Here is a 17036-nt window from a genome sequence, read left to right as displayed (position 1 = left end):
ATTTGTGGTTTTTAAAATCCTCTTCAAAAAAAATAACCCTCCAAATGGAAATACTTGCTTAAAACTGTTTTGGAATGCGGGTTTTGTAAATAGGTGAAGCATTTTAAAATCAGAAGTCTATAGGGAATTGTGAAAATATATGACTTACAATAAACATTTTCGGCATCACTAGATTTAGAGGTGTGAAATCTGAAATGTACCTTGTCCATCACTTATAACCATGCTGGAATGGGAGGCTTTACTCACAATTGCTCATACCTTAAAACACTTTTTGGCTGGACTACTGCAATGCATTCTACATGGTGCTGTTCTTGAAGAGCATTCAATTGGTCCAGAATACAATGGCTCAATAGTAAGCCTCTTCCACTGAGCGCTGCATTTGCAGTTCAAGATGATGGTGGTCACATTCAAAGCCCTTCATGGATTTTGCATGCAAGACCTGGATCTCCATGGAAACGTCTTCTACCTATATAAGCTGCCTGCCCAAGGATAGAAAGTCCCTTCTCTCATGGACTGCCATCTATAAGACCTGGGGAAGCACCTCACCTCTGCAGTAGCTTATTCCTAGACATCTGAACTGTCTCTTCCTTCCTGGCTTTTTGAAAGTCCATAAAAAGACCAACCTTAACCCATTAGGAACTACTGCCTCCTCTAGTGAGAAATGGTATTTGAATTTTGGGCAATAGATTGTCATGTTCCTGGCTTTTACATTCCCCATCCCACCAATGAACTGGTGAATTAGGATTGTAGCTTGTCTTGGTTATTTTTAATAGCAATAATGCTTAACCTTATATTTGCTTCATGGTACTTTACAGCAGGGACACGGTGGCTCAGTGGGTTAGGATGCTGAGCTTGTCGATCAGAAGGTCGGCAGTTTGGCGGGTCGAATCCCAAGTGCCTCATAACAGAGTGAGCACCTGTTACTCGTCCCAGCTTCTGCCAACCTAGCAGTTCGAAAGCACGTAAAAATGCAAGTAGAAAAATAGGGACCACTACAGTGGGAAGGTAACAGCGTTCCGTGCACCTTTGGCATCTAGTCATGCCGGCCACATGACCATGGAGACGTCCTCAGACAAGCGCTGGCTCTTCGGCTTTGAAACAGAGATGAGCACCGGCCCCTAGAGTCGGAAACAACTAGCACTCATGTGCGGGGGAACCTTTACCTTTACCTTTACTACTTTACAGCACTCTCTGAGCAGTTTATAATGTCAGCATGTCACCCCCAACAGTCTGAGCCCTCATTTTACTGACCTCGGAAGGATGAGTCAACCATGAGCCCCATCAGAATTGAACTCCAAGCAGTGGGCAGAGTCAGCCTGCAATACTGCATTCTAACCACTGTGCCACCAAGGGTCTTTAATCCTAATTTATAGCAGCATTTAAGTTCACCGATTCCATGTCTTCAAGCTATTAGGATAAAAGAAACTTCTTTTTGAGGCATGACTCAATAGGTTCATACAATCTGGGATGAAGAAATTTATACCTGATTTGAAGCATTAGATTGTTAATCAGCACAGATTGTCAACACTTGGATTAGTCTTTTTTGGGTCAAAAGAGCATGAAAGAAGCATAGGGCAATATGGCCAAACCTGGGAGACTTATATGTCATGAACAAATGCAGTGTAATATATTTTATTATACATTCAGTGCTTTATTATATTAAAATAATTCACAGGCATTTTTTAACAATATTACATAACTTCAGAAACAGCAATCATGATAATATGGACATTTTATTTTAAGAACAATGATGTCTGGTCAAACTACAGGTCCAACTATTTCTACCCATTTAAAGAAATCACAAAAGGTTCTGTTAAATTGCTTACAGGTTTTTTTCATGCCTTTGTTAACAAAAATGTAATCCACATGTTAATATGAAAACCACATGACAATAATCCTACACTCAAAAATAAATTTCTATAGTTTTTTTCTTCTTTTTTCTGTGATAAGTAGTTTTTGAAGCCACTCAAACAGAACAATCTGTAAATAATTCATCGTAAGCACAAATCACATGTGAATGATCAACCATCCAAACAACAGAAAATCCATTATTTAGTTTGCTTTGAATACATAGCTGCTTTGGGTCAGAAAGAATTCAAAAAAATAACTTTGATCTATAATGTTATTTCTCTTTTTTAGTATAAATCTATGTCGTTTCTATGTCTCAATAGAAGGAAATGAAACTGAGCAATTATCAATTATGTACTTCCTGGAAGTTTGTAAGAGTCTGCATATACATAGAATGAAGGCTATTGCTAAGCACATTGATTTGTGCTTTAGATTGTAAGCCGCCCTGAGTCTTCGGAGAAGGGCGGGATATAAATGGGATTAAAAAAAACACAACTCAGAATCCATATACTAAAAAGCATAAATTATCAGAGGTTGTTTTTCAATTTTTATCTAATAGAGAAGGTTATGCAGCAAGCACACACACACACCGCTAATACTTCTGAGAGTTTGAAGCCACATAACAAAGTAGAAGTTAGTCAAAATAGACTTCCATATATGCATAATTGAACTGGATTTGTCCATTGCTAGCAGATGACATTTCCTTGCTGTTAGAAATCATTGAGTCATGACTTGATGTTAACCATCCAAACTGAATTAATCAAAGTCCAATATTTTAATGTTTCTTCACCCTAAAATCACCTAAAATGCATCCACTGTTGGAGAATACTTCATGAATTCTCCACCTGCCCATTGCAACCGGGAAACCATAATAACAAAATGAATTCTTTCACAGAGAAAGCTAGATGTTTGATGGTTAGAATTTTTTTAATAAATCCCCTCCCCTGATAATAGTAATAATGCAATAAGGCAGTGGCCCCCAACCTTTTGGGCATCAGGGATCGGTTCCATGAAGAGAGGTTTTTCCATGGACTGGAGGGGATGTGGTTTCGTGTGCTGCCTGTATCCCACAGACGGCCCGGTGCCAGTCCACAGACTGGGGGTTGAGGACCCCTGCAATAAAGCACCAACACAACCATTATGAAAACATAAAGAGCGGGCAGACGGTGAATAAGAACAGTCAGCGAGAAATGGTTTGTCTGCAAATACAGCAGATCAAAAACTCTTCCTTCCACTCATTAAATAAAGTTTTCCTAAAATATACAGTTTTAATCTCCAGTTGACTGAAAAGGTGTAATCTTATCTTCAGTGCTGGCTTAGATTGTGTATATGCACAAGTGTGTGGATCAATAGTGTTTTACTTCTCAAGAAATGCCTTTGCCCCGATCTTTGATAATTAACTGCTTTAATCACCTTGAAGCAAACAAATCAGTATTTTATAGTCTTTACTATCTTTCCATGACTCATAGCTCCATGCTCCAAATATCCACTGCAGATCTGGTTGGCTGAATTTGTCAAGTGTAATTTTATTGTCCTCCATTCCTAGTACTTATCAACTGTGGAGTTCTTTTATTCACCAGTTGGTTGATTGGAATTAGCAAACTCAGTATCCCTGATAAGCCTGATCAAATAAGTTTGTTTTGGTTACCAAGGTGCTGGCCAGGTAACCAGTAGACTGGGTTCTAGTTACGACTTGGGCATGAAAGCTGGCTGGGTAACTGTGGGCCAATCAGCAGGAGATTGTGACTTCCAATCCTGCCTTAGGCATGAAAGCCAGCTGGAGATCTTTGGGCAAATTGCCCTTTCTCAGCATAACCCACCTCACAGAAAACAGAAGGAAGAATGAGCATTAGATACTTTTGCCACCTTGAGTTAACTATAAATTAATAAATGAGGGATAAACATAAAATAAATAAATAAAATAAGTTAGAGGAACATGTGCTGCTCTCTCTGACATCTTTTGCAGTAGAGCATTCCATTCAGTGAATTAGTATAGAAATGTCAGGGAAACCACAAACAGTCACAGGCAAATTTGTATGCAACGAGGACCAGCAGAACTTCATATTCTCTCCAAGTCTGGACTGCAGCACACAATAGTTACACATGTACTTATAATACGCAGACGGCTAGTGCTTCAACAGGATTGCAACTGACTTCTTCGCCTTAAACTGTTGTTACAGAAAGGTGCCAAGGTTCATTTTAGCACACTTTAAACTTATCAAAATTCCCCAGGTACTGTCCCTAGTTTCTCCTGCAGAAATCCAGGAGAAGTGCTTGCTTCTAGTCAGGGAACTCAGTTGTGATCTGGTTAGATCTACTACTTTGTTCTCTGCTCTCTTAATTCCTTTACTCAGGTCTGACGGGATGGCAGGAAAGTGAGAGCAAATAAAATGTGTTTTTCCCTGATGAAAAAAGCTGTGGCTTTTTTAAAAAGTTATTTCTGGGGGCTTTCACTCAATCGAATTTGTTTCTTTGTTTTAATTGCTGTGGGATGTAGAAGACATTACTCAAGTTTTGAGCAGAAATCTCTGATTTTCTAGGTTTTTGTTTGTTTGTTTTGGATGATACAAGATTATGCAGAAAAGATTATTGGAGATTCACTGCCTTCTGTCCAATGGCATAGAAGGATACCTGACCTGCAGTACTGCCTGGGATGCTACACATCCTCTCTGTGACCCGTTTCCTTTGTGATCTTCTGTAAGGAGGCTTCGCAGTATTCGAAGCAGAACAACTACTGTAGATTCTGTAATAGCTTTGTACCATATACAGCAGTATCAAGCTTGTTAACTTTCTAGACTCTATCTTCTGCTATATATTCTAAATGGACTGTGACATATGTGTGTGTATAGTATATGTATGTATGTATATATGTGTGTGTGTGTGTGTGTGTGTGTGTGTGTGTGTGTGTGTGTGTGTGTAAATTACTAACAAAGAATTAAGGGAGACTGAAATGCATTTCAAACTTATTAGTTTTCATCAGTCAGCCATACCCTTCTGAGATTTGAACCTGGGCTGATTGCACATTAGGCAGTTGTTTTTACCTCTTGAGCCACAGGATCTCTCTCGCTTTGTTAGCTTCTGCAAGGGGAGATATGTGTCAAATACTTTGTTAACTATTTAGATTACCTTGCTAGGCCCCAAACGGGGCAAATCTTTATTTCCTGTTTTCAGCCTATCTCAAAGGCCATCAAACAGGCAGTAGTCACATCGGACAGCTCATATATTTGTGTAAATTACTAACAAAGAATTAAGGGGGACTGAAATGCATTTCAAACTTGTTAGTTTTCATCAGTCAGCCATACCCTTCTGAGATTTGAACCTGGGCTGATATATGTGTGTGTGTGTGTGTGTGTGTGTGTGTGTGTATGGGCATGTGCATGTATTGATATGGGTACACACACACATATATATGTGTGTGTGTGTATGTGTATGTGCATGTGCATGTATTGATATGGGTACACACACACACACACACACACACACACACACACACACATATATATACTTTTGAGAGCAGGCATCAGAATTTCATTTTTTAGTGTGTGCCAGTGTGTTCACAGAAAAACGTGACAATAAAAGTTATCTTTATTTTCCATTCCTTGGATGACTGGAATCCTGACTGTATTAATATGCTCTGCCTGCCCTTCTTTTCTATTCCTTTCCTTTATCTCCCTGGAATACCAGTTCATGTTATTATGTCCCTGGGATGCAATTTCAGTTTTGTTTTGGTTGTTGTTGTTTTTTTTTTAAAAAAAAATCACTCTGTGATACTGTTTCATGAGTAATAAACGCAGGTTTATTATTCTACATTTTTTCGTGTGTGTTTCAGCTCTCTCCATGATCCTGAAGCTACCCAACCTGTTCCCATTTCTCACTCTGTCCAAAACCCATGTCCCTCCCTTAGGACTAAATTGGGTGTGTGGAGCTACAGGAGTCGCAGCCTATTAGAGGTTGTGCAATGAAGGGGAAGTTATTTAGATACTTGGCCCTTTGATCTCTATAAAAAAAATGTAAGGGCAGACAGAATTCTACCCGTAAGAAATGCAGCAAAACTATTTTATTTAAGAATAGCTGATAAAGCGCATTCTCATTCATGAAACTGAAGGAGAATTAAAGGCAGGGTAAATTTTCTGCATATTTCTTGTCGCTTGCAAGTAGAATTGCATGGTCCGATTACACTGATCTCAGTGGCATTGCCGCCCTTAGAGCATCAGCAGTTTCCTTCTGCCATACATTGGTACTTACGGCTTACATTTTGCACCAGCTGAATGAAATGGGACTATTAGAAACCACAAGCCAAATATCATGAACTTGCAAAAACTCCTCAAATATTCCAATATAGTCAGCTTTAAGCTATTCTATCAGAAGCTCCTGTTCTCTAGGCACTTCTTCTTTCCCTTGCTATTTAGACACACCACTTACTGGGGGATTGGCTGTGCCCCTGTTAGGAAAAGGACTCTAGGATTCCAGCTACTTTGTCACTCTTTTACCCGAAAAGAATAAAAAAAAGTTAAAGGGGGGGGGTTTCAAGCCACAGCAGCCACAAAGGAAAGTAGAATTGCCCTTTTTCTCCTCTTTTATTATTCCTCCGATTGCAGTTTCCTTACTGGAGCCTCATTCATGCAATGCTCTGCCAGTCTTCCATTTTCTCTGCACACGATTTATGAGCTGCTCAAAAGTCCACTGCAATAAATTACACAACACAGAAGCCAAAAGCGGTCCCCTGATCTGGCTCCAGCCATTCCCAAGTAATGTACAAATAATGAGCCTTCTATCTAACGTAAGCAAAAAGAAGTTTATGGTACAATTCATTGTGGTTACTCGCACAATAACCTTTAAACATTTGTAAGGGTGGCTTTTACAACTTAAAAGTAACTGGAGTTCTGTGCCAACTGGGTGTATTTTAACTCTCTTCTTGCTCTTCAAAGGTTTTTCCCCCTATGTTCCTCAAGCAGCATCTCATTTCAGATCTTAAACTGAGCTCAACCTTGGCCTCTTCTCTTAAGAATGACCAGGAAAATACATTTGTATCTTCTGGGATGGGACTTTTTGAATCTTGTTTATGGCACCCATTGCTATCAAATTATTATTTGAAGATTTGCATAGTACTTATAACGATACCTTCAGTCTGTAAAACATTGAAAGTTTAAACAGTACATGCATTGCCTGTAAATTTAAGTCTTTTCTCCATTGTCTTTAAAATAAGGTTCCTTAGCAGCATTTCAAAAACTTAAGGAAGCCTCCATATAACCAGAACAGACTACTTTCTTTTCTCCCTTAATAATATTTTCCTTCTAAATGTTTAATCTTTCTCATAATAGAAAAAGGGAAGCTGATTAGCATAATAACGTTGGCCACAACCTATTTAGAATGTGTGTGTGTGTGTGTGTGTGTGTGTGTGTGTGTGTTCCTGCGGTGTTTAAAGTGATCGTCGTACAAAGCTTGTTCTGGAACAGCCCATTGTCTCTTATTTTTTCCTGTCTAAGAACTTCTAACATCAAGCTGAGCTGGAGGAGCCAATGAAGGTTTTGAGGGTGCTTCTCGAAGTAACTACCATCTGAGCTTGCTTATTTTCTTGCAGATGTTTCATTACCCAAAGCACTGATGATGTTACCTAGTTTGGATAATGAAACATCTGCAAGAAAATAAACAAGCTCAGAGAGCACCAGGGACCCCTCATTACAATCCTGAGCTGCAAATACTCTCCTTTATTGGTAACTACCCTTTGTAACTGCCATTTGCAGCCCAGGAACTGTCAGTGTAAGTTAATTGATCTTAGCAGTTTGAAAGGAGTTGCAAACAGGTGGACCTGTCCGACATTGCTTCACAAGACTGCTCTCTTCCTGTGTCGGGGAAGTAGTTATGTAAATTGATCCTGTTTTAATCTAACAAGGCAATTCTTCAATGTTTATTATTGCTAAGTCCAGAATAGAAATCAGATAGGGTCATAGCACTCTTGAGCCATTGCTTTGATCAGGCTGTCTTTTCCCTACTGGAATGCAGAACATTCCAAGAAATAAGCTCCTGGCCAAAAATCAGAAATAGCCAGATTTTTTTTCCCCTATGATCTTGGGTCCTTTACTTTTTCCTGTAGCAAATGTATGGTCACCATTTAATAATATTAACTTTGATTATCTCAATTTAGTAATGGAGAGCAAAGTAAATGCAGAAGATGGCAGGACTCATGTACTATTTCCCTCCCCTCTATTGGTTTCATGGGAAATGCAATTTATTTTTTCCTGAGCTGTTCAGAACGAAGAAAGGAGACAAGAAAAATATGGAATAATTCAATTTGCTATGGGTTGTTTTTCATATTGATGCTTTAAAAAGTTCAACTCTCCATTTTCCTTTCCAATTTAACTTAATTAGGAGTTTAAGAAGCACAGAGGTTCATAGGTCCCTATTCTTTGAAAAGGTTCACTGGTGACTGAATGCTTTTTTCACAATACCTGAACTTTTGTGACAATTCTCTGCAGTTTACTCTGTAACCAGCCCTCCTTACATTTCCTACTTAGCTCTGAGAAAAACAATAATTGTAATTTCAAAACCACCAACAATGTAAGAACCCTTTTTTTCTTCCTCTTTTTGATTGAAAGGGAAAGCTTTTCAAATTATTATGTTTGTCATCCTGATGAGAGTGGACTTTTCTCTTTGCAAACATGTCTTAGATGTGAAATCTAACCTGTTTTGATAAAGACACAAAATGGTCATATTTCTTAATTATCTTCCTTTAATAAAGTTTATGGTTCACTTATGGTCCAACTTTCACTGCCATAAGAACCATAAGAAAGGCTGAGCGCCCAAGAATTGAGGCCTTTGAACTATGGTGCTGGAGAAGTCTCCTGCGAGTCCCTTGGACTGCAAGGTGATCAAACCGGTCAGTCCTAGGGGAGATCAACCCTGATTGCTCTTTAGAAGGCCAGATCCTGAAGCTAAAACTCAAATGCTTTGGCCACCTAATGAGAAGGAAGGACTCACTGGAGAAGAGCCTAATGCTGGAAAGGTTGAGGGCAAGAGAAGAAGGGGACGACAGAGAATGAGGAGGCTGGATGGAGTCACTGAAGCAGTAGGCGTGAACTTAAATGGACTCCAGAAGATGGTAGAGGACAGGAAGGCCTGGAGGAACATTGTGCATGGGGTCGCGACGGGTTGGACACAACTTCACAGCTAACAACAAATGGTTCACTTTCTATCAACAAATCAAGTACTTTCTGTTTTTTGTATCTATATAATACATTTACTTCTTTGCATTAAGTATGACTCCTAATGATTTCATGGACACACTTGTGTATTTTTCTTGGCAAAGATACAGGTAATAATAATAATAATAATAATAATAATAATAATAATAATAATAATAATAATAATAATAATAATAATAATAATAATGAGGAGGAGGAGGAGGAGGAGGAGGAGGAGGAGAAGAAGAAGAAGAAGAAGAAGAAGAAGAAGAAGAAGAAGAAGAAGAAGAAGAAGAAGAAGAAGAAGAAGAAGAAGAAGAAGAAGAAGAAGAAGAAGAAGAAGTAATAGTAGTTGGAAGGGACTTTGGAGGTCATCTAGTCCAACCACCTGCTCAGGCAGGAAACCCTATACCATTTCAGACAAGTGGCTGTCCAGTCTCCTCTTAAAAACTTCCAGTGTTGGAGCATTCACCACTTCTGGAGGCAGGTTGTTCCACTGGTTAGTTGTTCTAACTGTCAGGAAATTTCTCCTTAGTTCTAGGTTGCTTCTCTCCTTGACTAGTTTCCATCCGTTGCTTCTTGTCCTGCTTTCAGGTGCTTTGGAGAAGAGCTTGGCTACCTCTTCTTTGTGGCAGCCCCTGAGATATTGGAACACTGCTATCATGTCCCCCCTCGTCCTTCTCTTCGTTAAACTACACATACCCAATTCCAGCAACCGTTCCCTGTATGTTTTAGCCTCCAGTCCCCTTAACAGCTATCATGTTTTTGCCTTCTTCCATATGCTTATAGACTAGATAAACCAACAGAAGAGAATATGGAGTTCAAGGTTGAACTGTGGAGTCCTTGGTGCTCTCTACACTTAGCCGTTTGCTCTAGACTAAATAAAATAAAGCATCTCACTTCACCATGAACAACCAAACTGTGGGCTGTTCAACGATTTGGAAGAGATAGTTTCTTCAGAATCAGGAGCTCAGATCTGATCATATTTATCAGCAAGCTGCTGTGTTTGATTCTCCCTCGTTCTTCCAGAATCTCCTAACTTCACAGTATTATTACATGTACTCCCAGGTTATGGAACATGTCTCTCACTCACACACAAACACACACACACAAACACAGACCCCTGCTGGACAGCCACACTCAAATCTCTTTCAACTGAATACAGAGGCACAACCTGTTCTTTGGAAAACAGTGAATTTTGGAAAACAGCGAATTTAAAGTAACAACAAAACTTTACTGGTTCATCTACATTTGCTCTTTTTCACATGCATCTACACATTCCTCCACTCTTACCCACATCCTTCTCAACTAGGCTGCCGGGCTTTAGCCAGAGGGACAGAGGCCACCAAATCTGGATCCAAGGATGGCTTAAAGTATGGGCGTCCTTTGGGAGCCCTTTTATCTCTCTCTGTTCATTCACAAAACTGACAACTACTCCTGTCTTGCTGATTGTCAAGTCTGGTAGCTGTTGATGGGATCTGGGAGGGGTTTCCCATGTGCTCAGCTCAACTTCTTTTGTTTCGTTCAAGTGAAATTTTCCCTTTTGTTTTTTTAATGAGGCGATTCTTTCTAATCTCTCTCCCAAAGAAATGCCTATGGAGATTATGATGGTCCCAAAGGTGCTATTCAGAAGGCAAATGGACTTTCTTGAGTTTCTCCTTGAAAATGTTTTGCTTCTCATCCAAGAAGCTTTCTCGTTTCTTCAGTTCCCTTCATTCTTCAGCTGAACTGAATAAGCGTCTTGGATGAGAAGCAAAACGTTTTCAAGGAGAAAAACCAAGTCCGGTTGCCTTTTGAACAGCACTAGATAACAAATATCAATTTAAAAATAAGAGGCAGAAAAATAGAAAGGGGAAAGAGGAAGCCTTCTCAAAATAAACAGAAATGGCTAAGAACTTAAAATGGTTGAAATTCAGTTATGGATAAGTGAACAATCCTTCTTTTGACTTCACGTTCTCATGAGTAGCAACCCAAACCTGTTCTTTGTGCTTTTTTTATTTGCCTTTCTGATCCTTGGACAAAAATAATTTACTTTGATGTGAAGAAAAGACCCTTTAAATTCTTTTTCCATTTTAATGCTTTTTTTTTTTAGTTTCACAATATGTGTTCCAGAAGAGGACCTAGTGTATTAGTCACAAACACCCACATAGACCCATGCCATTGTCCTGGATATTTTCTTTCTTTCTAATTTTGTATGGCATAATTTTGTATGCATTTACTATTTGTCCCGGTGCCTTAACATTCACTGCTCTCACTCAAGATCACTTGATCTCAATGCTTCAAATTCTTCATGTCTTTTTATGTCTTCTTTTGTGTTGTGAACACACTGTACACTGACTTAAGGAAGAAAATATAATGTTATATGGTATTTAACCAGCATATCCTCTAGATCAGACCCCAAAAAGAACTCAGGGCCAGACACAAAATCTTCCTGCACACCAACATTGTGCGGTTTTACACTATTTTGCCAATGCTTCTCTTCCAAACATAAAGTGAAGTAGCAATAATTTCACATTTGGTTGTTGGAGGTTGTAATTAAATGGTTAGCTAAGAGGATCTAAAATGGTTGATGAAGCAGATTGGGCCAGTCTTGAATTTAATTGAATCAAATACCTACAGTGTAAAATCAGATTGTTTGTTTCTTATTTCACCTTCATTGTGATAAACTCAGTGTTCGGTATCAACATTAAAATTCTATGCCAATAATTACAGTGTTTACTTTGGCTACCTCGTGGAAATGCTCACACAGACACACATCCCTTGATTTTCTAAAATGTGATATTCATCTAAGTTTGAGAAAGGCAGGAGAGTGCTTTGATAAGAAATAAATAATCCTGTTTTGTAAACAACATTAACCGAGAGCAAATGGGACTTTCCCACCCTGAATGAATTAAAACTAGGAAGTGGAACTGGAATGCTCTAGAGTGTCTACCATCTGTGTTTTCTTTACATGTTTGTAAATAAAGGAATTACAAAACATACTGATTTCAAGCTCTTTGATTCCAAGGAAAGGAAACCTAATAATCCAGCAAGAATCTCTGTTTCAAGAGAAACTTCCAAGTCCCATCAAAGGACTGGACCAGAATCATAGTTAAAGAAAAGCCAAGAATTTCCAGAGGTGGATCCACAGGTTCCAGAGACCCACTATGGTACTCCAGGCTAAAATGAGTCCGAGACATTTTTGTCTTTTCCCATGTAAACGTTTATCTTGAATAGATCCTTAATGTTGTTGGCAGCCAAATTACTATTACAAGATTATGTTCACTTGACATGTTTAAACAGCACAATTATAAAGCTACACGTGTAATATCTTCAGTTTGGTCAGTTTTAATTCCAGATAATTGAGAGGGGATCGAATATAAATCAATGTATTTGGTTATACTTCAGAAATGGCTTGTAAGTAGATTTGCTTTTAAGGTATGAAGCTAATCAAGGAGAGAAGCAACCTTAATCAAGGAAAGAAGCAACCTAGAACTAAGAAGAAATTTTCTGACAGTTAGAACAGTTAGCCAGTGGAACAACTTGCCTCCAGAAGTTGTGAATGCTCCAGCACTGGAAGTTTTTAAGAAGAGACTGGACAACCATTTCTCTGAAAATGGTATAGGGTTTCCTGCCTGAGCAGGGGGTTGCACTAGAAGACCTCCAAAGTCCCTTCCAACTCTTATTCTATTCTATTCTATTCTATTCTATTCTATTCTATTCTATTCTATTCTATTCTATTCTATTCTATTCTATTCTATTCTATTCTATTCTATTCTATTTTGATTAAAGTGTTCCCCCATAGTATTGTTTAACCATTGTTCTACAGAAAGGAATCAAACAGCTTTTCCAATAAGGAACATATAATACTTTTGCAACAGATATCTTATAGAAACTTAGTTCAATATCTTTTAAAGAAATATATGCTTTCATATCCCTTTTTTAAAGATATGTCATTTTTGTCTCTTTGGAAATTACATTTTGCAACCTGAACAAATTATTAACTTTACATGGAACAAATGCCTTGCAATTTTCCTCTTTATAAAAGTAGGTTTTTAATAACTGGATGAGTGGAAGAAATCTTGCATTATTCCTATATTTGTCATATACACTCTGTACATTGCATATTACCGCATGATCTTTTTAAAATTATTTCTGTTTGTATCAACCTATAGATATTTTTGCAAACCATCTAGAAGTCCTACCCCCTCTCATGGCAGTAAGTGGGCCCGAAAGAGATTTCTGCTTCTTCATATTTCAATGTCTAAAAGAGATCACATAATTTTGCTGGATATCAAGGAAACCAGCAGTGAGTGGCAGCAGTCAAAAAAGCTAATACAACCCTTAGCTGTATAAACAGAGGCATAGAATCAAAATCACGTGAAGTATTAGTACCACTTTATAAAACCTTAGTAAGATCACGCCTGGAATACTGTATCCAGATTTAGTCACCACAGTACAAAAAAAGAGGTAAAGACTTTGGAAAAATGCAGAGAAGAGCAACCAGGTTGATTAAAGGCCTGGAGATTAAAACATGTAAAGAACAGTTGAGGAACTGGGTGTGGCTAGTCTAGAGAAAAGAAGTACTAGAGGAGACATGAATGCAGTGTCCCAGTATTTGTTGGGCTGCCACAAAGAAGAGGGGGTCAACTTATTTCCAAAGCATCAGAAGGCAAGACAAGAAACAACGGATGGAAACTAAACAAGGAGAGAAGCAACCTGGAATTCAGGAGAAATTTCTTAACAGTGAAAACAATTAACCAGTGGAACAGCTTGGCTGTAGAAGTTGTGGGTGCTCCAACACTGGAGGTTTTTAAGAAGAGCCTGGACTGAAATGGTATTGGGTCTCCTGCTTTAGCAGGGGGCGGACTAGAAGACCTCCAAGGTCCCTTCCAGTTCTGTTCTGATTGATTGATTGAAAGAGAAGCATGTTCTCTGCATACCAGAGAGCAAGTTGCTGACTTGAAACTGAAGCTTTCTCCCTGTTTGCTTAATCCCCTCTCTCAAAGATCTGAACAAAAAGCACAATATGGGTGGGTTGGTTTTTTTTTACAATTTCCTTGTTTCCCAGACAATTTGGCAGCTAAAAACACCCTCCGAGATGGGCTGTTTGCTTATTAGCATGGCATGTGTGCCAAGAAACCAGCAGAATGTTTGGCAACTATGCTACTGATCCAAACAAGGAAAAGAGAGACACGCCCTCCACAAAGGACTTCTGACCTCTGTGCCTCCTCTGTTTTCAGTTGTGCTAATTTGTTGCTAGACTCATTTTGCTAAGTTTGCAAAAAAAAAAAAAGAAAGAAAAGAAAAAAATAGAAAAAAATACATTTTTTATCGTACTGTGGGTCATAAATTCATGTCAAGTACTGATTTATGTGTTTTTAGGGGGAAATAGGGCATTGGGCAACAGTGTTCAGCTCTGTCCCTTAAAACATTGGCAAGGAACCAGAAGAGCCTTAAGCTTGCCATGTGCAAAATATTCTTCAGAAGCTACTTGGAATCCCGACTTAGAACAGAAGTTGTACATGCAGAAAGTCCTGGGTTCAATGTTCCAATTTCCATATGGGACTAAGAATTAGCCCTTGCTCAGCTATCGGAGAGCTATTACTAGATCTCCCAATTCAAAACAATTTGAGGGGCTGCCACGATGAAGAGGGGGGCAACCTATCCTCCATAGCACCTGAAGGCAGGACAAGAAGCAACGGTGGAGTAGAGTAGAACCTTGGAGGTCTTCTAGTCCAGCTCCCTGCTCAAACAGAAGAACCTATACCATTTCAGACAAGTGACAATCTCTTCTTAAAGACCTCCAGTGATGGAGCGCCCATGATTTCTGAAGGCAAGCTGTTCCTGGTTAATTGTCCTCACTGTTAGGAAGTTTTTCCTTAATTCCAGGTTGCTTCTCTCTTTGATCAGTTTCCAACCATTGTTTCTTGTCCTGCCCTCTGGTGCTTTGGAGAATAGTTTGACACCCTTTTCTTTGTGGTAGCTCCTCAAATACTGGAATACTGCTATCATGTTGCCCCTGTTTCTTCTTTTCTTTAGACTAGCTAAACCAAAGTCCTGCAGCTGTTCTTCATATGTTTTAATCTCCAGGCTTTTGATCATTTTAATTGCTCTTCTCTGAACTTTTTCCAAAGTCTCAACATTACCTTATCACTAACTAATTATAAGAACATGACCCATGAGGCTCTCCAAAGCTTTTCTGAATGTTACTGATTTGTACCTACTCAACATCTTGGTATACAATTTATAGCTATAACAAAGAGTTCTTTCTGTTCAGTGATTCACAGGTTCCCAATGTTGCACATCCTTCTTCAAGAGACAGCATTTAAGATACCCAGCAAAGGCAGGTAGGTGGCTGGACTGAATTTAACCGACTGAGAAGTTTGGCATTTGAAGCTAATAACATCCTTCCCATCCTTTCCCAACCTGGTTTTTATGAGGTTCCTTACTACCAAAGAAAATATTAATTTCAGATTGACTCCCCTGATCATTTGATCAACATTTTATCAGAGATGCCAAAGTCTTTATGACTCGTTAGGAACAGATTATTAATTGTGTGTTAAGAGGAAGGAGCTGATTAATTAGGGTAAAGTTAAAGGTCATTCTGGAGATTGCTCTTCTGACCTCAAATCTTTAATGGTTGGTTGAGAAATACTAACTGGGTTCATACAGGGGAAAAAATCCTTAGGGTTTGTAAATAGCAAAATGAAATGGCGCCTCATTCAAGGCCTTAGTTCATGTTAGTCTTTAGGGAGCTGGCCAAGCTGAGTCCAAGATAAGAGATACTTTTGTTATCAACATTTTAAAATTGATTATTTATTATTACTGCTCTTGTAATAGCTGTAAACTACCTAGAGCCCATGAGGCTTGAGGATGAAGTGTGTTAATAAATCAGAAATGGGTAACGAAATTGAAAAAGCCTCTGCAGTTCAACTTGCATATCAGACTAAATTCCAACCCAGGTTAGCAAATATAATTGCTGTGTTCACATAACATGCCATGCCTAAGCAAATAAGCTATGTTATGGTTTAATTTAATGGCCTGATGCAGACAACATACTAGGTCAAAGTCTGAATTCCTATAGCACACTCAACAACCACAAATTGCCTAATTTTATTTTCAACAGAATGTCTAGAAATGGCCTTGGGAGACAGGAAGGAGAGTTGCAGACTGGATAACAGGTGTGTAAAAGGTATTTCAGCTCAGAAGGAGGGAGGGTGTGGGAAACATTTCAGAAGAGACCCTCCCAGGTTTTCTGGAAAGGAAAAGGAAAAGCAGGGAGAAATACTTTCCCTCTTCCAAGATTCTGTTAATGTAAATTTGCAGTAAAGATAGAGCTAGTAATCCTGGCTGTGCTTCTTATTTGGACTACCTTGCAGGGCTGGAACAATTATGATGTACAAACATAACCATATCAAAGGCATTTATTTCCATTTACAGTATATGGTTATTGTGTAATGCAGTGTAGTGTAGTGTAGTGCAGTGAAAGAAACATTGAAAGACAGATCTTCTGGAGATGTATTAATATGCACAGATAGATAGCAGATGCCGTTAGCTGTCGCAATAACACCTATAAAGACTTTTGAGAAGTTGCTTGAATTCCTCCTCTCCCATTTTCTTAGAAGGCACATTGGGGATGCTCAGGTCATTAGCAAGGAACTTTGGGGGAGATGACCATACATAATACAGAATAACAAAGTTGGAAGTGACCTTGGAGGTCATTTAGTCCAACCCCCTGCTCAGGCAGGAAACCCTATACCATTTCAGACAAATGGTGGTCCAACCTCTTCTTAAAAACCTCCAGCGTTGGAGCATTCACAACCTCTGGAGGCAGGTTGTTCCACCGGTTAATTGTTCTCACTGTCAGGAAGTTTCTTCTTAGTTCTAGGTTGCATCTCTCTTTGGTTAGTTTCCATCTGTTGCTTCTTGTCCTGCCCTCAGGCGCTTGGGAGAATAGCTTGACTCCTTTGTGACAGACTAGGCAGGTAATAAGGCTTTGAGAAAGCTACACACAACCACAAAATT

The sequence above is a fragment of the Vipera ursinii genome (assembly GCF_947247035.1).
Source record: "Vipera ursinii genome assembly, chromosome: 9".
Taxonomy (NCBI): domain Eukaryota; kingdom Metazoa; phylum Chordata; class Lepidosauria; order Squamata; family Viperidae; genus Vipera; species Vipera ursinii.
Note: the sequence above shows the minus strand (reverse complement) of the source record.